This window comes from Rhinolophus sinicus, linkage group LG04 (genome assembly GCF_036562045.2).
Source record: "Rhinolophus sinicus isolate RSC01 linkage group LG04, ASM3656204v1, whole genome shotgun sequence".
NCBI classification, from domain to species: domain Eukaryota; kingdom Metazoa; phylum Chordata; class Mammalia; order Chiroptera; family Rhinolophidae; genus Rhinolophus; species Rhinolophus sinicus.
Genome location: NC_133754.1, coordinates 5,051,347 through 5,075,998, shown reverse-complemented (window position 1 = coordinate 5,075,998; position 24,652 = coordinate 5,051,347).

The window sequence follows — 24,652 nt, the reverse complement described above, 5'->3', positions numbered from 1 at the left end:
AACAAACTACTGAAATACTCAATAGCATGAATGAATCTCATAGAAATTATGCTCAGTTAAAAAACACCCACATTCTGTATGGTTCTACTCATTTGAAGTCTAAGAAGTGTCACAACTAGCCAACGATGATAAGATTCAGAATAGTGGGTCTCTTTGGAGGCATGGGATGGGTATAAAGTGGAAACTTTTGGGGTGCCGGAAATATTCAGTGTGTTGTTCTCTGCACAGTGATTACAGGAATACACACATGCGTAGACATCATCAAACTGTATACTTATTATTAGTTCACCTTATGAACTATGTTTATACCACCACAAAAAAATAGATAAATGTGAGTAAAACAAAGAAACAAACAAGCCATGAAACGTGGAGCAGGGAGAACCAGATTGTATATAGAAAAGATGGGGTGCTATGTGCCTTGGGTCTAGAACAAGCAAAGAACTGGGGGCTGGAAATACGACATTGAACTAAACCAGAACCATCCTAGAGTCTGAAAACAGCACAATAAATTTGTTTTTCTCTAGCATTTCATTTTGAGTGAGGGATGAAAAAGTTTAGTTGTCTTAAGGTAGATTCTCTGGAAACAGGCTCTGAGATGGAGATCTATATGCACGAGTTTTATTATGCTGTAAAGATCACCAAGAGCAAAGATGGGTCACTGGAGACCAAGGCGAACACTACCAGGGAGGAAGTGAGGGAAGTCGGACTGAGCAGAGGAAGAAGCTGAACACTGCTGCCACTTTCCTCTAATTCCAAGGGAAGAGGTCCAATGCAGTTAATTTGCCAACTGGCTTATTTGTTCCTTCTAGGGCTATGTCCTTCTAGGAACAGGGTATCAGGGGCTCAGCATTGATGTCTGTTGCTGGCAGTTTGGAAGTTCAGAGTGGCAGAAACAGATCAACCTTATGTGTGAGAGCTGATGCTATCGGAACCATATGGAGCCTCCTGCCCTGACGTGGCTGGACTGTGTCAGAACCCAGATGGCGGCCGACAGGGACAGGCTGACACCACCATCGTCTCCGTGGTTGTTTAGGGCCTCTTCCATGGTGAATGCTCTCAGGTGGTTGTCAACCTGTGATGCACAGGTCCTCACAGTTTGTGCCCACTCCCATAGGTGCACCCATATGCCTCTTCCCAGACCTCTTTCCACCTGTATTTCTCCTGTTAGACTCCTGACCAACAAGCAAGCCATTCACCACTGTATACATTTTTCTGTACATATTAATGTAGACCACTCATCTGTCTTCATAAAGTAGGTGATCAGTGATACTTCCCATATACCTGGTAATTGGAAGGATTTTCCTTCACCTGTGCTTTTCAACACCACCTGGGAGTGGAGCTACGTGACAGCAAAAGTTTACTTTTGCTTGTGCCCACATACCAAGCCAACCCATTCTTAAACCAAGTTTGGCGTTTCTTCTTCCTGTCAGCTGGGGACCCACATATGCAGCAACGGACATGAACTGAAAGAGAGGTAGTGATGGCTTGGGAGTCAGGGCCACTTTACTTGTGCCCTCGGGCTTGGCTCAGGTCCTGAAACAGGGCAAAGGATCAGAACTTTCTACTGAGGCAGCTGCCTCAGTCTCCTGATCTTGATTTCTTCTGATTTATAGCTTGCACAGCACATTCATTGATTGTCCATCTATGCATATGTATCCTTAGGGATTCCATGTACTATTAACCATCTCTGTAGTTCTCTGCGGGTCAGGCATCCTCATTGACACTTGACCTTGACACTTATTATGATGATTTTATTCACTTGCTTTTGACTTTTAAGGACCACCAACTGCCCTCCATTATTTCAATATCCTCTCATCCTCACTGCTGTCAGGGACACAGTCTGTCACAGCGTCTCCTACCGTCAGCCTGGCCTACACAAGGGAGATACCACTTAGCTTCTCAGTGAGGCTGGTTTCCTCCTGACCCTCCCGTTGTACATTGTCCTTCTGGGGGGTTCCACACTTAGTCTCTCTAGCATGCCCATTTTCCTGAGCCTTTTGAGTCCTTCCCTCAGTGTTTGCCAAAACTCTTCTGACATTCCTACTTCATTTAGTGTGTGCCGTCATTTTCCCTAGGCTTTCAAGCGGTATCCTACCAGCTGTTAGCAGTCTCACGGGGTCTTTACTGCATTCTGAGTGTCTCACATTGATAAACTCTCTCTTGCATGATTTGACAGTCTGTCTTCCTCGATCCAGCAGCATCTGGACCCAGTCTCAGCATGGTCTCCCAGCTTCTGTCCTCTGTGCTCACGAGGTCCTAGAGCTTCTTCAAGGTATAGCCTCTTTCCTTTCTCATGAGGGTCAGCACTCATCTAGCCGAGTCAGTGCTCATTGTCTTCAAAGGGTCGGCAGGAATGCTACCCTTTGAGAGGAAGGAGTGGGCCACTTCTGCGGGTCCAGACAGTTCAGAGTGACCTGAGCATCTGAGGTTCATGAGTAGCCCAGGGAACCCAGTGTCGCAGATGTCCTTATCGCAAATCTCAGCCTCCTCGCCCTCCCTAATGAACACCCTGACCTTGGCTTAGCAGACTTGCTAGGGTTGAGAATTATTTCATAATCTCTGAAGGCTTGAGACTGATCTTCAGTGTTTTCTGTCCTCTTGCTGTAGAGAAGATGAAAATCTTTTTATATTAAATAAATGGGCGCTCTGACTTTTACAATTTGCTTTCTATCAGTGATCAATCATGCCAATGGTTTTAAATATATCAGAAAATTTTGGCATAGCAGTCAGTCTTTGTGACTCGCTTTTAACAAATAGAATGCAGTTGAATTGATGCTATGTGACCTTCAAGCTCAAGCCACAAAAGGCAGCACAGCTTCCACCTGACTCTTTCCCCTCTTGGCAGGTTTGCCCTGGGAACCCAGGTGCCATGCTGCGCGGGTGCCAAGCAGCTGCATGGAAGGGCCATGCGAAGGTTTTTCTAGCGACAGCGTCAACCACCAGATGTATGAGTGAACAATGCATAATTCAGCCTCGAGCATTTCAACCATTCCATCTGGTGCTGAGAGGAAGACAGGTGAACTGTCTTCACTGGGCCCTGCCTGATCGTATATTTATTTGTGAAGCAAACAAGTGTTGTCATTAAGTTTTAAGTTGGTCTGTTACAGAGCAGCAGGTCACCAGGATAATAACGCTCGACTTCCCGTTGTTGCTCCGCCCGCACCAGTAGCTCTCAGTAACGGTGAGCCAGTGTGTAGTCTTTGTAATTACTACTTCCCTTATGCCCTGCCAATGTGAGGTGTTGTACCAGCTGGCACTTCCTCTTCCACTGGCATCCCTGCCCAGTTCTCACTGGTGAAAGCTTTACTTGTGGAAGCCATAGCTGTGGTAGATCACGTGCCGAGGGCTAAGAGGACTCCTCCCACTGGTGCAGGGGTCCCCAGTCACCTGGCCAGGAAGCAATGCAGCTCCCAGATCTCACTTTAAGCTCTGCTTTCTAGGACCACTCCACCACCCTTTGTCACAAGTCCCCGCAGATGGCTTCTGTGTGAGAAGAAAATTTGCATACCGGAAGTTTATTGGGGATTGAATAAAAAAATAATACATATGAAGAAATAATGGAATCAGAATTGGGTAGAAGTACAAGCTGAACTGGGATAGAGATTCAAATTAGACTTTGGCAAATATGAGGACTCTACAGCTGGGACGGCCATTTATAAGGGTCCCAAATTCAGGCTAGGAAGCCAGGCCTTTGAGTCTTACCTCGACACAAGCAGAGGACATGACCCTGGGGGTAGCACCTCCCAGAGGGCAACTCCTAGTGAAGGATGAAACGGTAGCCCTCAGAAGCCGACACTAAAGCTGGGTGAATAAATCCCAGAGTAACTCTTGTAGAGAGGATCTGGGTGATGCAGCACCATTTCTGTTACAGAATCTGGATGGCTCTGTGTTGGTGCCAGCAATGGGATTGAGATCATAACAGCAGGAAGCAGAGGAATTTTCAGGGCAGGGTGAGAGGAGGCATGTGTGCTCATGCATTCTTTACATGGTCAGGTCTCTCCAGAGCATAGAATCCCATGCAGCTAAATCAGAGATCAGACAAATGTGCTGTATTTTCTTCCAGTCGATGAATGCTCATGAACGTATAAACGTAAGCATGGCTTTCAGTGACTCAGTCTGTGCCCTGGAGATGCCCTCTGAACATACTCACGTCATTTACCACTTCACTTTAAAATCAATTCCCTGAGGACATTTCCCTTTAATACATTCGCTGACTTTCCTTTAGTTCAACAACAGTCCATTAATTTCTTTTTATCCTACCACAAATGTCCCAAATATTTTCATGTTGCCTTAAAATATTTATCTTGGACCAGTTTCCAATTTTGCTTGATTCATTTCATCTTGCTTCAAGGAGACATTTCCTTTGATATTAACAGTAAACTGCTTTCTTGAAAGGCTACATGTGGTTATTTAAGAGGATAAGAAAGAATCTCAGTCATATCACTCAATCAGGCTGTCAAGTCTTTCATTTTTTTTAAACTTTCCTCCAGTGTGTTCCTTTAGACCGTCTCACCTGTATGGATATGTTTTCCATTTGGTGGGGAGGGGAGTTTTTGCTTTTTTTTTGCCTCTTCTGAAAAACTTGTTCTTGTCATGGAATGGCACCATGGCCCCAAATAACCTGCATTAAAATTTTATCCTAAGAAAACCTTCTTTCACATTGCTTTCAATTCAGTGAAAGAAAAAAAAAAAAAAAAGTAGTAGATTCTGACTTTTGGCTGTATTTGAAATGTCTTTTCTTTGTCTTCCTCATTTTTAACAAATTTCTACTCATGCTTCAATAGCTTCTGCAAAGATACCTATCTCTTGCAAACCCTTTTGTTTATTTCTCTAGGCAGAGTTAGTCATACTTTCTTCTGGACACCTGTGCTAGTCCATTCGTTTATTCATTCTACAATTGCCTATTGAAGTCTACTGTACGTCAGGCACTGTAATAAGTACTGAAGACAGAATTCACCCCCTGAGTCTTAGACTAGTGAGAGAGAAAGAAATGAAGAGAGGTTATTATGTAGTGTTATAACTTCTGTGACAGAAGAACCAGAGGATGCCATGGAAAGAGAAAGGGGACATTCAAATCAAACTAAGTCTTAAAGGATGAATGAGGGTTTTCCAGTTTGGGGGGATGGACCTTTTTTGGTAAAAAGAAATCAGTCTGAACAGAGACAGACATCTTTAAGAGAATTATATGTAGTTACAAAAGGCGAAAGCACCACACATATTGCGGGAAGGACTGCTATCGAGAGGATTGGAAAGAAAGACAAAGCCACGCTGATCCCTTTGGGAAGTCTGGGAAGCCACTGCAGGTTTGTCCCTAAGGGAGTGATGCGATTACATTTGCATATTATTTTACTATGGAAGGGTTAAATATAAAATAAAGTAATAATAAATTACCTAAAGGAAAAGACAAAAATACTGGATAAGCAAGTATGAACTAAGAGAAATATTTGTAACAAATAAAATACATGGATTAATATTTTTAATACATAACTGTTTACGAAAATCAGTTAAGGAAAGCACTAGCTTGCCCAGAGTGGGCAAAAGACACATATTAACAATTCACAAATGAAAACATTAACCGTGGCTTTCTCTATATGGTGGGTCATTTTACGTTTCTCTGTATCTGTACTTTCCAAATTATCTAAAATTATTATCTATTACTTTTTAAATTCTTTCTTCATGGCAAAGAAACTAATTTAAAAGAGTCTCTGGTAAAAATGTGGATGAATTTGAAGACAGCAGATGAAGAAATGTCTTAGTTCAGGTGGCTAAGACAGAACATCTGAGGCTGGATGGCGTAAACAACAGAAATCGATTTCTCCCAGCTCTGGAAGTGTGAGCTCAGGGTGGCAGCATGGCGGGGGTCTTGGTAAGGGCCCCTTTCCTGGTTTGCAGCTGGCTAACTTCTTGCTGTATTCTCATTGGGTCGAGAGAGACCATCTCGTCTCTTCTTACAAGACACTAATCCTACTCATGAGGCCCCCCACCCATGCCCTAACCACCTTCCCAAGGCCCTGCCTCCTAATACCATCACACTGGAGATAGGGGTCAACATATGGATTTTGGGGTGAGGGGTGGCACAGACTTTAAGTCCATATTGTGAAGTAATGAGAATCTAAAAAGAGGCAGTGGCTTCAGGGGGAAGAAGGAGAATCAAACTCAAAAAATATTTAGAAAGGAAATAAATAAGACATGGCAATTGACATTATTCTGAATTTGGATATATGAATTTATAGTTTGGGAGAAAAATCAGGGATTATCAAAACTTTTGTTTCCTAAATTATCTTATGAGTATCTAACTATATAGCACACACATCAACATTCCAGAATATCATTACTGGAATTTTGACTGGGAGTTAAGTGATTACAGAAACTCATACCAAATGTGATGTGATTAGCGTTTCCTATGAGAGGTTACCTGCTGTTATAAGAGGAAAGAGTTCTCTGGACTGAAGTTTGAACAACACTAGGTTAACAAGCTTATTTAGGTATATTTATGGTTTCGAGTGTTACACACAGGCCTTTGAGGCTGCAAATTGTAGTATAGAAAGGATTTACGGAGCCACATGTTAGGCAGAGAAAGGACCAGGTCCTGGGACGCGCAGTCTGAACCCCCAGCAGCAGGGCGGGATGGAGAAGACGGACATGTCTGAAGAAAGATGTAAGTTTTTGAAAGAATCGACATCAGCTGTAGATAAAGGGGGCGGGAGAAGGTGAAGCAAGGGCGGTGCTGGGATAGGTGCATAGCCCATAAGGAAGAAATGTTTGCCACTTTGGGGTTGGCTGTGGGCAACAGTTTGGGATGTTCACGCGTGAGCAGGACGTGGCGGCGTCTGGTGGTCGGCTAGTCTTTCTAGATAGCCATCCGGAAGTTGATTCAAAGCTGCAGCATACATTCAGGAATGTGAGCAGTCTTTTGTCAATTTCAGCCCATGGCTCTATTAACTGATTAACCCCTTATCTCTTCCTCCCACCCTCCCGCCTGGTGTAATTTTATTTAGGACAGTTCAGACTTTTTCTCCTGTCAAGAGTTCTCATTGCCTTTAATATGCTAAAGCTCATTGTGAGTTGCTAATAGAGGCATATCGTGCGCAGCTTTTCTAAATCTGTTTGACAATGGACCACTTTTTTCAGAGTATCTCTGGGACAAACGTTTTGTGATGCCAAGTGGGAACTACAGATGAAACATCTGCAAAAGTACTTTTGCAGTACTTTTTTGCAGTATGTATTGCAGAAATACAATATGTACATTGGGTCTAGAAAGCAGAACAAACAAACAAACATACTGCAAAAAAAGAACGTAAGAAAGAATCAAGGAATGTCTACCCAGCATATATGGCAGTAACAAATGTAAAGAGGATTTATATCAGGTGAAGCAAGGTGGTCAGCAATAAAGCATAGAAACAGGGATAAAAAAAAACAAAACTGGTCAATAACTCTCCTAGGGAAACAATAGGATGCTCTCCCCTATTGAATCTCTGAAAGGAATTTCTCTGCTGTAGAGCGGATGCATCATCAGTCTATCCCATTAATTAAACTTTGGAGTCAGTGTGCAGCAATATTTATCTTTGTAAATTAATAAGTTAGCATTCTGCTCATGATTAAGTAAACTTGCACCTGATGTACCCTGGGGGGTTGAAAATGGAGTTTCTAGAATAACAGAACTGAGGGTCAAACAGTAAAGCATGGTCAATACCTCAAGGTCACTCAACTCACTTTCCTCCATCAACACTCTCTTCTTTTCCCATAGATTTTCTTTTAAACTTCAACACCTTTGGGGGTGAAGGTTTCTCATTTTGATATCACCGCTTTGTAGAACAGTGACAGGCGTGTAATTTGTACCAGAAGAACACAGCACTTCATTTTTCATGGAAAGTTCCAGCAAGAATAATTGTAGTTTTTGCTTTTTGAGCCGTGGGTAAAGAGCCCAGCGGTAGATCCAGCTCTGAAGCGTATGGTTCCACGGTTCCTTTCTGCCATGATCTGTCTTGGCCAGCCCCAGGAGGGCTCCTGTTCCTTTGCCGTACCTCAGTCATGGGATAGGCCCTACATAAACAATGAGACTGTTCTTCGCTATTGAATTTGTCTTTGATTCACCTTCTAATATTTTCCCCTTTGTCCACAGATAATGAAGCCAGCTGCAGGAAGAAGGAAATTACATTCGTGGTGCATCAGCTCTTGGTTTCGCCATTGTTTCAAGAATTCATGACGAATCTGTCACTTTCTGTTCTTGTAGTAATCCTGGTAATAAATATGATTTATGTTTTTCTAGTTTGTAGTCTCCTTGTATTCTCTGTCATGAAGAGAAACGGTGATTTGTTCCTTTCAAAATAGAACATAAATGGCCATACATTTTTAATAGGCTTGTGAACAGGTATGTTCCACTCAGTATTTCCTTCTGTAAGTGACTGTCCGTTCAACCTCATCCCCATTCAAGTTATCACGAGGAAAAGGAGGGAGTTTCATAGGTGGGCAGGGAATGGACGGTCCATCAAATATTACAAAGTTAAGGTCAAAGCATTACACTTTATTATTATCATGTTTCACAGAATATATGAGCCATTAAAATTCCAATACTGCAGCATATTATTGTGATAAATGTAATTGGAACAAGGAATGACACCACATGGATCTGTTCTAATAGCACTGGTGATAACGTGAGCAAGAAAAGGCACAAACAAAGCCCAGTCTTATTATAACATGAAAATGAGAATCTAATGCTCCTGCTCTGAAACCCATGACTCTAGCCATAAATCAAAGTGAGTCAAAATAACATCAGGATAATTAATAATGACATATTTTCATGGATAAATTGTGTGTGTGGGGTGATTAATCATTTTAAATACTACAACATAATAACCGTCCCTAACCTTGTTTTTGCTCAGTTTTAAATGTGACCCTTCCAATACTTGTCTTCATGATATAACAATGGTAAGACCTCTGCATATACTATAGCTGTTAAGAGCTCATCAATCAGTGGTGTCAGAGGCCCAGTTCTGCATTCATTAGTGATACAATCCTTGTACTACTTATTTTTTCTGCATCTCAGATTCCTTATTTGTGAAATGAGAGAAAAACATACCTGTACCAAAGAGTTGCTGTGAGATTAACTATAAAGCATAGCACTAAAAACATCAGTAGTTATTCTTAGTGATAGCAGTCACAGTGTGACAGGGGATATGTTTTCACCACTTCCCAGCTCAGTAGGAAACTGGAAGACAGTTTCATGTGGTTATACCTCACTGAAAGGCAAGGTTTACCCTTCACACCAACAGGATTCAATAAAGGGTCCTGATCTCCCACCTGGTTTCGGAAGGTGGAGCTTTTCAGCATCCTGGCATGTCTGGCAGGGACTGTCCACATGGCGTGAGTCAGATGGCGGTGCTTGGGCAAGTTTACAGACCTTAGGTGAGGACAATTCCAGAAGAGGCAATGGAGAAGCAATGTGCCAACCCCTGAAGCTTGGTGGTCTCAAGTGGGCAACAAGACCACTGTATGGCCCCAGAAGCCCTGGTCCTTTCACTTGCTCTGTGCACATTCCTTTATCCAAGCCACCGTGAAGGTCATTTAGCTTGTTGGTGTGGGAAAGCAACATTATTCAAGTACACAACCACATATTTCTTTCCTTTGGGGCAGAAAGTTATTTGTTGATTTGGTTTGTTTTTTAAATTTTGTCTTCTGTTTGTAGCCTGTTTTCTGGTTCTTTTCCAGATGCCTTGAACAGATTGGGAGGAATGAAAGTTTTTTAGTGAGCTCAGAGATGTGAGAAAAATATCCATGTACTTCAAATATGATCCCACCATAGTAGTGGATAAAGGTCTAGACCTTCAATACATATTGAAAAGCAAATAGTAATATCCTCTTTAACAGATATTTGGTTTTCCAAAATATTGACAAATTCTCATAACAGGATTTTACAAGAAGTTTTTTCCTAATTATAAGAGTACTACATATTCATTGTTTTCTCAGTTCGAGTCCCCTCAAAAGCTGACCCTGATGCAAGGATTGGGATGCAAGTTGTTAATTTGGGGGGCTGATCCAGGAAGAGGGAGTTATCCTGTGGGAGTAGAGGAAGTAAAACAGGGAAGGGAGGGAAGCCAAAAAAAGTGTTTGAATCAAGCTGAAACTTTTCTGGGAATTTTACACAGAAATGGATGTGAAATAGGAAAATATGTAGTTACAAAATTATTGGAATCATGCAAAGAACAGACTCTAGGCTGGGCTTTCGGGAAATAATTCCTAGAAAATCACCACCAAACTGGTCCACATGTGGATCTGCAACTTCTACTGTAACAAGGAAGAGGGGAAATTTGGAAGGTTCCACTGGAACTTTGGGAATATACCTCACCAGCTAGCAATTCAGGGATCCACTGTTAGTGGAAGTCCAAAATGGTACAATCCACATAGGGAGAATCGGGCCATTTAACAACAATTAAGTATGCATTTCATTGACTCAGCAATTTTGCTCCTAGAAATCTATTATACAGATGCACAGGTTTGAGAAGACATGTACAAGGGTTTGCAACATGATATTGTTGGAAATAAGTGCACAGCCAACAAGCGCTCTGGTTTAATAAACAATCCATAGAATGAAATCCTAGGTAGCAGTTCCTAAAAAATGAGGATGTTCTAAATACACTTATTGGGGAAATTCCCAGGACATAGTTTAAAAGAAAAAAGCATGGCATTTAGGCAAAGTTCAAGGTGAGTCTGGAACATCTAGTTGAGCTGGAAAGCAAGACAGTCCTCAAAAACTAGTAGAAACAGGTGAAACAAATACTGGATCATGTCAAGATTGAAACGTCAAAGTTTTGAGCATCAAAAAGGATGACACTAATAGATTGATTGTAATACATTGTTAAAAGTCCGTGATATGAAAATTATACTAAATTAAAAAATGTGTATCTAAGAGGAAGCTCTTCTTACTTAGAATTTCAGCTAATAAATGTAAAAGGAATCACAGAATTAGAGAACTACCATTTTGCAATTCCAGTGCAATAATTGATTCAGACAAAGGTCATCAAGAATTATTGGGTGAAATGTTGTGTGAAACAGGACAGTCACAGACTCTTAAGGAAAAGACAAAGGGAAAGATTTTCTTAATGACGGAGAAATTTGGTGAACAAGCCTCAACCAAGTCATCAAGTGTAGCACCATCAATAAAGGAAAAAGCTGAAACTCAGCGCCTCCTGACGCGATGCTATGGGAAGGGACAAAGAGAACACGATCAGACAAATCAGACGAAGAAGAAAAGTTGTGGGAGATTTTCTAGATAAAAGGACAGTAAAAAGACACGAAAATTAAATGCAATTTATAATTTCCTGGATCAGAAAAAAAGGAAACAGTTATAGAGGACATTCTTGGCAACTGGGGAAACTTGAATATGGATCATATATTAGATATTACAAAGTTATATCCCAGGTAAAAACTCTTCTGTTTACTTTGGAAAAAAGTCATGATTTTAAATGTACATTGTTCAGCCTTAATTTTGAAGATTTTTAAACCAATGAAAAAAATCTGAAGGAATATTACAATGAGTACTAATATATACTTCACCAAGATTTTCCAATTTTTAACATTTTGCCCTCATTACATTTTTTCACTTTATTCACCTTTTTTTTTTGTTTTGCTGAAGTCTTTGAGTTACAAATATCATATCATTTTAAATACTTCAGAGTGAAACTTCTAAAAAAACCCAAAATACTATTTTTCCACCTTGCAAGTTTAACATTCATCTCCAAATATAAGGAACACTATCTGAGAATAGACTATGTAATTAAAAGAACTTTCAGAGGATTTTTCATTATCTCTAAGGCATAAGAAATGACTTCTTGGGGTAAAGAAGTACAGATAAGACTTTCTGTGGCACCCATTAATACACTGTGTGCTATTCTCCACAAGTTTAATGACTGTCCAAACACAGGATCTATAAAGAACAAATGACAAGTTGGGCTTCATCAAAATTAAAATTAAAAGCTGCTCTTCAACAGCTCTGTTAAAAGAATGGAAAGACCATCCACAGGCTGGGAGAAACTCTTTGCATGTCACGTATCTGATAAAGGACTCAATACACAATAGTTTGTGAAACCTCAAAACTCAGTAAAAAGAAAACAAACAACCCAATAAAAAATGGGCAAGATATCTGAACAGATACTTCACCAGGCAGGTATACTGATGGCAAGTAAGCACATGAAAAAATGCTCACTGTCACTAGTAGGAGACACCCCTACATACCTAGTAGAAGGACTAAAATGAGAAAGACGGACCATACCAAGTGTTTAAAAGATGGTGGAGAAACTGGAACTCTCACACTCGGCTGGTGGGAATGCAAACTGATGGAACCACTTCGGAAAAGTGTCTGACAATTTTGTAACAAGTTAAACAGGTACTTAACCATATGATCCTGCCTTTACGTTCTTAGATATTTACCCAAGAGAAATGAAAGTGTATGCATTTACACACAAAACCAGAAACCAACCCAAATGTATTAACAGATGAATGAATAAACCAACTATAGTATCTCCACACAATGCACTACTGCTAAGAGGTAAATGGAATGAATGGTTCATACATGCTAGGATAGAGATGATGCTCAAAATAATCATGCCGAGTGGAGGAAGCAGACAAAAAAGAGCACATACTGTATAAACCCATTTATCTAAAATACTGGTAAATGCAAACTAATCTAGAACGACCGAAAACAGATTTGGAGATAGGGAAGGGCTGGGGGAGGGCAGTGGGAGAGAAATGAGGAAGATTACAAAGGGGCAGGAGGAAACTTGTTGGGACTGATGGATGTGTTCATTATTTTGACTGGGGATGGTTTCACAGGTATGAACCTGCATCAAAATTCATCAAATTTTACACTTTAAATATATGCAGTTTATTTTAAGTCAATTGTACTGTGATAAAGCTATTAACAATTTAAATTATAAAAATTACCAAACAAACCAACAACAAAAATTCCCACCATCCAAAATTTAAAGCCAGAAAGGATTCTTAAAATGCCTTAATTTGTTTAGTTTGCATAAGGACCACGCAGAAGGCCTCTGGGCATTCCAGAGTATGTACTGACTGGTTAACTCAGTTTGTTAAGCTTAGTACTCAAGAGCTCACCCCAGTAGAGGGTAAGCCTTGATAAAAGGTTCATGGTTAAATGTTCTTAGCTGGAGTTAAGTCAGCCTGAGTTCAGATCCTGACGTTCATTTACTAAGTGGGCGGCCTTTGTCAAGTGGCTTAACTGCTCCAAGATTTTGCTTGCCAATCCATCATGGGAAAAATAGCTCACGAGATTAAGAGCATAAATGAGTGCAAGTGACAGAAAAAACACCTGTCAGCAATGTGTCTGTTGTTAGAACTGTTGTTGCACAGGAGTGAACCACCCCAAGTAGAGTCAGTAGAAGCCACAACTCGCCTGGTGGCACTAACCACCCACACTCACTCAGATGCTGAGGCATTCATTCAGGGGCTTACAGAAGAGCACGTGTGGCCAAACCCCATGCAGATGTGAAAGAAGGATGGCTCTGACATCTGCAAGTTTCATTTGCTCAAGGAATCTTGCTGGGTGGAAGTTCTGCTCTCCCTTCTCTACTCTGCCCCCTTACCTCCTTTCCTAACTTCTGGGATTCCCGCAAGATAGCACCTTACATCTCTGTTTTCTCAGACTTTGGATTCGCTCACCACATATCTTTGGACAAGTAATCCAAAACTGCGTTGTGATCACAAGAGGATCCACCATCTTGGTTCTCCACCGGGTTAGTCATCATACTTACCTTTGGACCCTTCAACAGATGGCTAATTTAGCTCCAGAACTTGCCACCTTTGGTAACTCACAGTCACTCACCTACACAGTTATGCACCTTAAGGCCATTTGCAAAGGCATAGGATTGATTGTTGTTTTTTTAAAAGTCACTATGGAGATAAGTGATAAAACACAGAGCAAACCCCTCACTACTACAGGAAAACTAGTTCTAATGGGGTAATGTCAGTGGATAAACAACATTGTAATAACATTGCAATCACATCCTCCCCTCTTGAGGCTTGCCTCCTTTTCTTGTGTTCCCAGTCTTATGATCATTTAGTTTAGGGCTGGGCAAACTTTTTCTGTAAGTGGCCAACTAGTAAATATTTTAGGCTTTGCTGGTCAAGAGATAAAAATCAAAGCTACAATGAAGGTACTTATGTAACCATTTTAAAGGAAACTATTTAAAAATGTGAAAGCCATTCTTAGATCCTGGGCCATTTAAAAAAGATGAAGAAAACAGGCAGTGGGCTGAAATTGGCCTGCTGGCAATGGTTGACCTGTCCATGATTTCATTGCCTGTGATTTAGCTTCAGCAATTTAACACTCGTCTAATCTAATTATAAAGAGTTATTTTTCTAATTTAATTAAAACATGACAACCTTTTGTTATACCCTGGTGACTTATTTTAGAATGCCAGTGGGTTAAATCCCATATAGGTCTTTACTGAATTTATGCCAGTGGAATTCTGGGAATTTGGATTTCCTCCACTGTTTCCCTTTTAAATGTTTACTCCTTTAATATTTTTGGGTTTCTTCCATAACTTATTTAACAGAAAACACATTTTCATCAGTGCCTTTTTCCTCACTAGCATCCTTTGGATCTTTAAAAGGAACACTTTACAAGCAGTCAGAAGTCAGCATTTTTTTTGGCATTACTGTTGGTGGATGTTGGCCTAAATTATTAGAATTCTTTTAACATATTAATATTTCTTAGATGAGTAAATATATCCTTGGAGAAATGCCTTTGTGGAATCCAAACTTTTCTTGGGAGATAAGCTTTCCCAGAGCATATGCTTTTTATCCCTAAATGTTCTAAGTGAGTGAGATTCCACTTGAGATAATTTTGTGTCCACTCTTTTGCCACATTTGGATCTCAGCTCCAGCAGAAATGTCATAGCCATGCAGATGCCTCAGTCTGCCTAGGATTTGCCCCAACAAGTACACCACGTTTTCCCCATCTTTTTCTAAGTCTATGGCTCCGCCTCCATATTCCTCATTCTCAGTAAATGACCTCCCCTCCTTCTGAAGAGTTAAGAACATACACCAGGATCTTAGAATTTCTGCGTCTCCCACTCAAAATGTATTGGCATCTTCATTTGTCTTTTCATGCTTTGTTCTTATTTCTGAGGTGAGCATGGATTTTTCACCTTAACACATACAAGTTACTTACTTCTTCTTGCTCTCATACACGATTCCCACCCAGGATACTGCTCTAGTCATGAGCTATTTATTGCATTTTCCTTTTGTTCCACCGCTTCACTCTTTGGCCATATATTCACATGTATCCTATTATTGAAAATAATAACTCTTCCAGTCCAAAGACTGTCTCAAGCCACCACACATTTCTGCCTTCTTTCACTACTCTAGAGACCAAGGTATCTGTTCTCACTCCCTTCTCTTCCTTATTGTCCACTCATTCCTTGCAATTTATCACCTTCCTCTTCCTATTTTGAGGAAACTACTCTCTTGAAGGCCACATTCATTTACTAAATTAAAATTCTAATAGAATTTTTTTCTCTTTTGCTACACACATACACATACATGTTTTCAATTTTTGTATAGTGAAGACGTCTTCCTAAAGTGTATTCTTTTGTCTGAGACCTATTATTTTACTATGGGTTTTGAATTGGTGGCTTTCTAATTCTATCATTTGTTCTTCACTCTCAGCTTAAATTTTATGAAGAAAACTTTCCTATTAATTATTTGGTTATTTAGAAATTCAGTTTGTTCTAGAAAGGCAGGACAAAGGTTATATTCTTTCTCTATATTTATCAACTCTCAGAGTAATGATTTTGTTTCCTAGAATCCTCCAGTTGAAATCAGTGAGGTTCTTTTTTTCAGTATCACTATGATCACATAGATAGTATATATTTGATATAATATTCTCTCAATAAACTGATGATTTTTGTTTAAATTTTATGATTTCTTATATTTTTTAACTTATTTCTGCCACATTGTCATTTTCTTTTGCTTTCCCCATCTTCTTCATATTTATTAGATAAATGATTATTCTTTTTTTCTGTACTGATTTGTGGATAGCTTCAATACTTTACACGTAAACATAATTTGATAAAGTATAAAGTTCCTCATTATTTACAGTTCTCATTATTCTTGCAAAAAATACAAGGATCTTAGAACTTTTAACTGTGATCTTTTTTTCCATCTTTCATGATACTTTTGTTTATTGTTTTAATTTCACTTTTTCAAAATTCTCATTTTTAGTTGCTGTATGATTACACTCAATATTTTCTGTTTATCAATGCATTTAAATTGTTCCAAGCTTATTATTACTATGTTCCACTACTTATTTCTAAGTTTAATTACCTTCTCAAACCACATCCTTTAGTAGTTACTTTGGTGAAAGCCTGTGGAAAGTAATTTCTCTGGTACTGGTTTGTGTAAACATGTCTTTGTTTCACCCTCACTCTTGAATGACAGCTGTATTGGTTATGTAAATCTAGGTTGACAATTACTTTCTTCAAAATTGTTAAGGAATTACTTCACTTTTGGGGGGCACCTATTGTCGCTGATCAGATTTCTGTCAGCCAAATTATCATTCTTTATGGGCAAACATCTTTAGGAAATAAAAGGTAGAAGGATTGGAAAGTGAAAAAGAGAAAATTTATGAATGATACAATTGTCTAATATAAAAGCCAACAGAGTTTAAACATAAGTATTTGAACTAATATTTAAGAATATTTATTAAGGCTAATAAGAGATTACTTTATGAAAATTAAGTTTTTATAGACATCAGCTATAACCAATTTATTTACAAAGAGAACAGCATGTGTAAAACAACAGAAACAAAATGAAGTTTTGTAGTTGACTGGGTTTAAGAGAAAGATAGGCACTAGATTACGAAAGAACCATATGAGGTGTGATCAAACAATATGGTAAATGTTTAAAAAAAAATTATTGCAGTAAAGGACACATTGCCATTAATCTCCCTCAAAATGCACTCCCTTGTTTTGAACACATTCATCCCTTTGTTCTTGCCACTTTCTGAAGCAGTTCTGAAAGTCCTCTTTCACGAGTGTCTTCAGTTGTGCTGTCGTGGCTGCCTCAATGTTCTGAATCATTTTGACTTTGGGAAAAACCAGAAGTTGCACGGTGCCAGATCTGGTGAATAAGGTGGATGAGGATACACAGTAATGTTTTTATTTGACAGAAATTACTGTACCAGAAGCGATGTGTGACACGGAGCGTTGTCATGATGGAGGATGATTGACGGCACAGTTTAAAACACACCTTCTCTCAACCGTAGCTCACACCTGACTGACTGCACTGAACAAATTGAAACTTGTCACACACTGTTACAAAGGTTTGATGTGCTGCTTCCTGTATTGAAGATCCATGGCTTTCTGTTGGATGGCACTCGGCAGCAGCATTCACTGTATTTTGTGATGACAGCGGAAAGGCTGTCTGTCACATGTCGCTTCTGGTATACCAATTTCTGTCAAATAAAAACATTATGGTGTGTCCTCATCCACCTTATTCATTGAATCTGGCACCGGGCAACTCCTGGCTCTTCCCCAAAGTCAAAATGACCATGAAAAGTAAACATTTCCAATAGATTCAGGACATCGAGGCAGCCAGGACAGCATAACTAAAGACACTCATGAAAGAGGACTTCCAGAACTGCTTCAGAAAGTGGCAAGAATGATGGGATAAGTGTGTTTGAAGTGAGGGGGGGTATTTTGAGGGGGATTAATGACAGTGTCTTTTACTATACTATATTTTTTTAATTTAAATATTCACTGTATTTTTTGAGCCCCCTCATATGTCATACCAAGGAGTATAAGTGTTGTACTAAAGCAACCAGCTCCATTGAAGGGTATTAAGGAGGAAGCAAATAATAATATTTATCAGTTTAGAAAATACCACTAGGCTGAGAGATAGAGAAGATTTGAGGAGCAAGACTAAAGATAGGGAGAGCTCTGAAAAGATACGTGAGAAATAATGTTTGTCTGAAAGTGGATTGTGGGAGCAAGGCAAAAAGAGAGAGGACGCACTGGTAAGTTTATAGGAGGTAGAACTGATTGGACACAGAGAGTGAAATAAGGGAGGAATCACAAGGAATACCCAGGTTTCTGGCATAGGAAATAGGGTGAATGGTGGTGAGAAAGGTCAGAATCCAATTTGACATACAGTGAATTACAGCATTTTCTAGGACTTCTGTGAGAACGTTAGAAAAAAGCTTGATATATGGACCAGTAGCTCAGAAGAGAGATGTGGGTCCCCAAATCCAACTCAGAATAACTGTATGCAGATGGTAACCGAAGTTGTAGAAGTGGATGATATCACAACAATGAATAGAAAAGAGGCCTAGGACAGACCAAGAGACAGTTTCAAGAAATGGACATTTGCAAGACTGGCATTGAAAAAGTTGTCAGTAAATGATATAAAAAATGGGAACTCACATTTCATTGTATCTATCTATCTATCTATCTATCTATCTATCTATCTATCTATCTATCTATCTACACACAATGGAACATTATGTAGCCACAAAAAAGAAGGAAATCCTGCCACTTGCAGTAACATGGACAGACCTTAAGGACATGATGCTACCTCAAATAAGTTAGACAGAGAAAGACAAATATTATATAATCTCACTTATATGTGGAATCTAAAAAAGCCAAACTCATAGAAACAGAGAGCAGACTGATAGTTGCCAGGGGCTTAACGTGGGGGAAATGGGACGATATTGGTCAAAGGGTACGAATTTTCAATTATAAGCTGAGTGATTTCGGGGGATCTAATATTCTGCACAGTGATTGTAGTTAGTAATACTGTATTACCTACTTGAGAGTTGCTAAGAAAGTAGATCTTAAGTGTTCTCACCACAAATATAACAGTGATTATGCGAAGTGATGGAGGTGTTAACTAACCCAATGGTATACATTTTGCAGTGCATACGTGTAGCAAATCATCAGGTTGTACACCTTAAACTTACACAATGTTATATGTCAATTGTATCTCAATAAAGCTGGGGGGGGCCTTTGTTTTCTCTAATACTGTATTAGAGAAAGCAAACATAGTGCTTGCCACTTAGTAGGTGATCAAGATATACTTGTTGAATCGGTGAACGAAGAAAGGGTTCATTACTATTATCAGAGGCTGTCTATAGGAGCAGTAAGCTAAGAACTGAGAAATGTGCACTGAATTCTCTAACAAGGACTAGGCAGTGACATGAGCAAGAATCGTTCCTGTGTGAGAACGGGTATGGAGTCCACACTGCACGTGTGTTGAGGGTAGTGAATAGCGGATGAAAAGTGTAGATAACTTTTCCAGTAGGAGAAAAGAGAAGAAGAGTGATACCTGGAGATAGTGTGTGGTCGGTCAAAGCCTTGTTTGTTTGTACGATCTGAGAGCTGTGACTATATTTGAGTGCTGAGGAGAAAGAGCCAGTGAGCTCCGAATGCCAGAGAGCGAGAGAACGAAGACTGAGGATACGGGAACCAAAAAGGTGATTCTAGGAGGGTTGAGGGGATGGGGTCCAGAGCACAGAGGATCAGCCTTAGATAATTGAGGGGCACCTCACCCCCACCAGGTCGGTGCAAGCCAGTTAACAGACATAGCTGGTACCTAGTTTTTCTGTAAATCAGAGAATAAGAGCATTTGCTGGGAATTAGGGAAAATAATTAATTTTCTGGGCTGCCTGGAAGTTCTTAATTTATATTTCTGTGAAACATATGTCATGCCTTTAGGACCTACCCGGGAACTGGTAGTAATTAAGACTTTTTAATAGGCCAACTATAAGTGCTGATTTTCATCATTTATTTCCTAATTTATGCTGCAAGAAAATTGTCACGTTATTTGGCAAAGCTAGACATCCATTCCTCTCCCTGCAATTGTTCACTACGAGCTCCCTAAATTCTTTCCCATCAGGGATCCCTTTTATAAAATTTTCCTGCCATCACTTAAGTGTTTGAAAGATACTGTCTAGAAAACAAACTACATTTACAAAGTAATAACAGTTTTCTATTTTTTTATTAATTTGATGTAGCACTTGCTTTCAGCCAATAAAAGTAACTGATTAGGATAAGTAATCATGGTTGATTAATCTAATTCTCATCAATAAGAGGAATACGAGATTTCAGTTATCCTGTGCAGTCTTACTGAGGATATATGCATGATGCCTTTGGGGATTTTTAAAATACGGAAAACAACTTTTGGACTCCCATTATTCCTTAAAAATTCTTTTGGGGAAGGCAACTAGTATACTATGACCACTTGAGCCTTGATTTGCATTGTGTTTTAACTTCTAATCTTAATGTACCTAATATTAAAGTGTTTTCTTTCCCAAACTAAGGATGTAAACTACAATTGTCCACCACGTATATTAACCTTTGAGTGGAAATTTTAAGAGGCATCAATCCTGGAGTTAAATAGATGATTTAGTACCTCTTCAGCAAACCAGACCATCATTTACTAAATTACTCTGTTCTTGAAAGAGTTATTTCAACAACCCTAATACCTTGAAGTAATTGAGAGTTTTTAAGTTTCTCTTTGAAATAACAATGAATGATAACTTTATAAGAAAGCTACCAAGGATGATTTCATCTATTTCAATTCTGATATTTTATAATAGAAGTTATTAAGATTATGTAGAAAATATCTACTCATTCATCAAATATATCTTGAGCTCCCTCTTATGAGCCAATGACATTCTGGGATGCAGATGTGGATATAACAGCCACATATCCTGTCCTTGTGCATCTTACGTAAAACAAACAAGAATACAAATAATCATAGCATTATAAATTGCTATAGCATGTAGAAAAATTAAAACAAATTGAAACATGAAGGGAAAATACAGTGTTCAAGGAGCGATCATAACAAGATAGACTAATTTAAATGGGGGATTGGAGGGTTTCTCTAAGGAAGTGTCAGTTAAGCAGAAGCTTGTAGTTTTGTTTTTTTGTTTGTGTTTTTAAGAGTAGGTTTTAGATGGAGATGGACAGGGGTGGGAGATATTTTGAGGCAGAAGAAATAGAACCTTTGTATGCTGCATGGTCGAAACCAGTCATCTTGACTCCTCAGTGCCCTCACCTTGGGCACAAGGGCCAGACGGGCACTTATGGGCACTCAGGGAACATAAAACAATGACAATGAATATATTTCTGTTGGAGTTGAATTTCTAGACTGTAGGTTCAGTTGCCAAAATGATTTCAGAAAAAGGGTGACTCATTTACAGCAAAGGGTGAAACTTTTTCCTTTTCACCATATCTTAAATTAAATTCTGAAGAAGGAAGTGATAAGGAAGACTAAGTGACCTTCTTTGGCCACAAAGAACACTCCAAATCCTTAGTGGATACTGTATTACAAAAGTGTAATCCATTAGCTTCTGGAAAACTGAGAAATCCAACCATGATAAGAAAATTAAATATAAATATTTCTATTCCTTGTCTACTACTGGTGAGCTACACAAGTGATCACTTTGAAATCTTCACAACCCGAAAGCATTCATGATTCATTTACATGTTCATTCCCATTTCTCACCTTGACTAAGGAAATGAAAGTGTTTGGTTGTCAACTTCATTCTATTTAATTATTCCCCGAGGGAACTCCAGTGATGACACAGTTTCCTTAACATCACATAATAAAGAAGAAGGACGTGACCTTATTGTAAATGTCACCCATCTTCAATGTAAAGGTTAAAACATAGAGATCAGTGCCATTATTCATAAAACAAAAGCAGTACAGAATTAATACATGTAATATTGTCTGTGTATCGTACTTAAAAGGCACTGCCTTATCCCTAGGAACCTCATCAGACGTTAGTGCCCTGTGCGTGAGCAAGTTACTGTGTTGTTTGCTTTCCAAAGGAGGAGGAACTCTTAGAAGCCACAGCGATAGCCCTTGGTTAATGAATGGTTTGCTAAAGAGAACTTTCTGAAAGCGATGTTTGTTCTCTAACGGTATTCAGTCTTATCCGTTCTCACCAATGCATTTTAGCCAGCTACATTACTGATTTTGTTGTTGTTTTTGTTGTTTTCTGTTTTTTGTTTTAGACAAATAAGTTGCCAGATATATTTAAGGCTGGGAACCTAGGCTCTAGTAAGGCACACAAAAAACCACTAGGCTAGTACTTCTCAACCATTGGTATACTGCCCTGGGGGAGCTCATAATTACAAAGGATCTACAAATATATATACAACTATATATTTCACATACAGTTATGTACTATTATTTTTCACATATGTGCAGGCCACTGTGATAAATTCCATTGCCACTTTAAAGCATTACTGAATTAATGATAACGTTTTTGTTCATTATATTTTTTTTCAATCAGTAGGTAGAAGAAAAATGATATCGCCATTTTTAAAACAAAGAATAAGTTATGACGCTCCAAAAATTCAGAAACATCTACTATTCCATGTTTAATTGCTTGGTTAAAGCAGTGTTTTTCCAGATTTTGATCAAATATGACTATCAGTTTAAAAAATGAGCTCACACATCCCTATTAATGTGTATTTATGTATAAGCAAAATGCATGTACTAGCTATGCTAACATATTTACATACTTTATGAAAGTTCTGTAAAAGAAATTTTCAATCATCAAAAAATAAATACAAGTGTTAAGTTTCTTCCAGCACCTCTGACATCTGAGAACCCCCTTTTGGAAGACCACTGGATTAGGAGGAGGGAAGGAGATGAAAGGCCATCTATAGGAGTAAGAGGAGTTAAGTTAGTTTACTCTGGGAGAAACCGTGTAGGTTAGACCTTGTGGAGAGGACTTCTGGGCACTGCAGACATGAAATTTTCTACTGACTCTGCCCATTGGTAGGACAATAAATCACAAAGGCAGGTAATCACATTGTGTCACCTGTTTTACACATCAGCACTGCTGCTGGGAAAGAATTATATGCTGGAAAAGGCAAAATTTCTCTGCCCTGGTGCCCCATATAAACTAACCTATATTGGGAGCAATTTTTAAAAAATATTTTTTCAATTACAGTTGACATTCAATATTATATTACTTTCAGGTGTACAGCATAGTGGTTAGACATTTATATAACTTATGAAGTGATTTCCCCTCCCACCTGGCTCTATACATAGTTATTACCATAGTACTGACTATATTCTCCGTGCTGTACTTTACATCCCTGTGACTGTTTTGTAACATCCAATTTGTAACTCTAATTCCTTCCCCTGTTCACCCAGCACCCCAACCCCTCTCCACCGAGGCAACCATCAGTTTGTTCTCCATATTATGCGTTTGTTTCTATTTTGATTGTTCACTTCTTTTGTTTTTTAGATTCCACATATAAGTGAAATCATAAGGTATTTGTCTTTCTCCGTCTGACTTATTCCACTTAGCATCTAATGTAGTCTTCATTTCTGACTGGTTCTTTTTTATAGTTTCTATCCCTTTGTGTAAGTTCTCACTGATTTTATCTAATCTTCCCTGATGTTCACTGAACATCCTTATAACCAGTGTTTTGAAATCTGTATCTGGTAGATTGCTTGTCTCCATTTTGTTTAGTTCTTTTTCTGGAGTTTTGTCCTATTCTTTCATTTGGGACATGTTTCTTTTTTTCCAATTTTGGTATTCTCAGAATGGGGATGGTAACCACTAGTATTATGGGACTATTGATGCTTGGGAGAGGGAATGGGAAATACCTCCTCATCTAAGGGTCACAGCTGCTTCCACCTGCAAATGGCCTCAGACTTAGGGGTCATAAATTGGGTTTCTCAGGAAAGGCCAAGGTCATCTCTGTTACAAAAGTAATTCACATGGCTAAAGATTAGGATTTCTGGGAGAACAGCTGGGTCCTGTTTCACCCACTTATGGGCACTCTTCCTTGATTTCAAAGATGAAAAGAAAGATAAGATTAAGGAGGGCAGAAGAACTTATTTGGAAATGATCTGAGACTTCACAAAGGATTCTTCCTTCAATGATAAGTGAGAAAATCTTTCTGAGTAAACAGAAATGTAGGGACCACCCAACAGGGGGATCATGACAACATTTAGGAAAATAAAACAACACATATTAGGACAAAACTGGCAGTCAAAAATTGCTTCAAAAAACTTTTAAATTTAGTAGATGTGGATTTTTTTTTTTTAAAAATCACTGGTTTTTATAAAGCAGAGTTTATTCTCAGTTAACAGAAAGGGATTTAATAGAAGGGATTAGATAAATACGCAACTGTTGGAAGCTAAGTCTGAAGCATTAACTCCAAGAATAATACTTGAGAACTAGCCATCTAAGACGACAGCTACCTCCAGCAACATCAGAAAGAGAGGGAATTAGGAAGCTGCAAGAACAAATGATGACCACAGGGCCATATTATCTTAGCCATGATCCAGGGATCAGAGACCTACCACCAAAATTGTTGGTTTCAGAGCCACACTGATCCTGGCAGATTTATCCCGGAAATATGGATGCGTCACATGCTTCTGGCTGCCTCCTCTTTTGACTCTTTTTGAATTTGAGTCCTGAACAAATACATCTAAATGGGAGAAGTTTAATCATTCTAACAACTTGAATGTTACAGCTTCTGTGGTATAGGAAAGTATACTCGAAAGAGGTAGAAAGAAATGGTGACTTCGCCAATCTACTGTATCTACCGAAACCTTGGGCAAATGGAAGTAGAGGATTTACTATTTTGCCTACTTCAGTAAG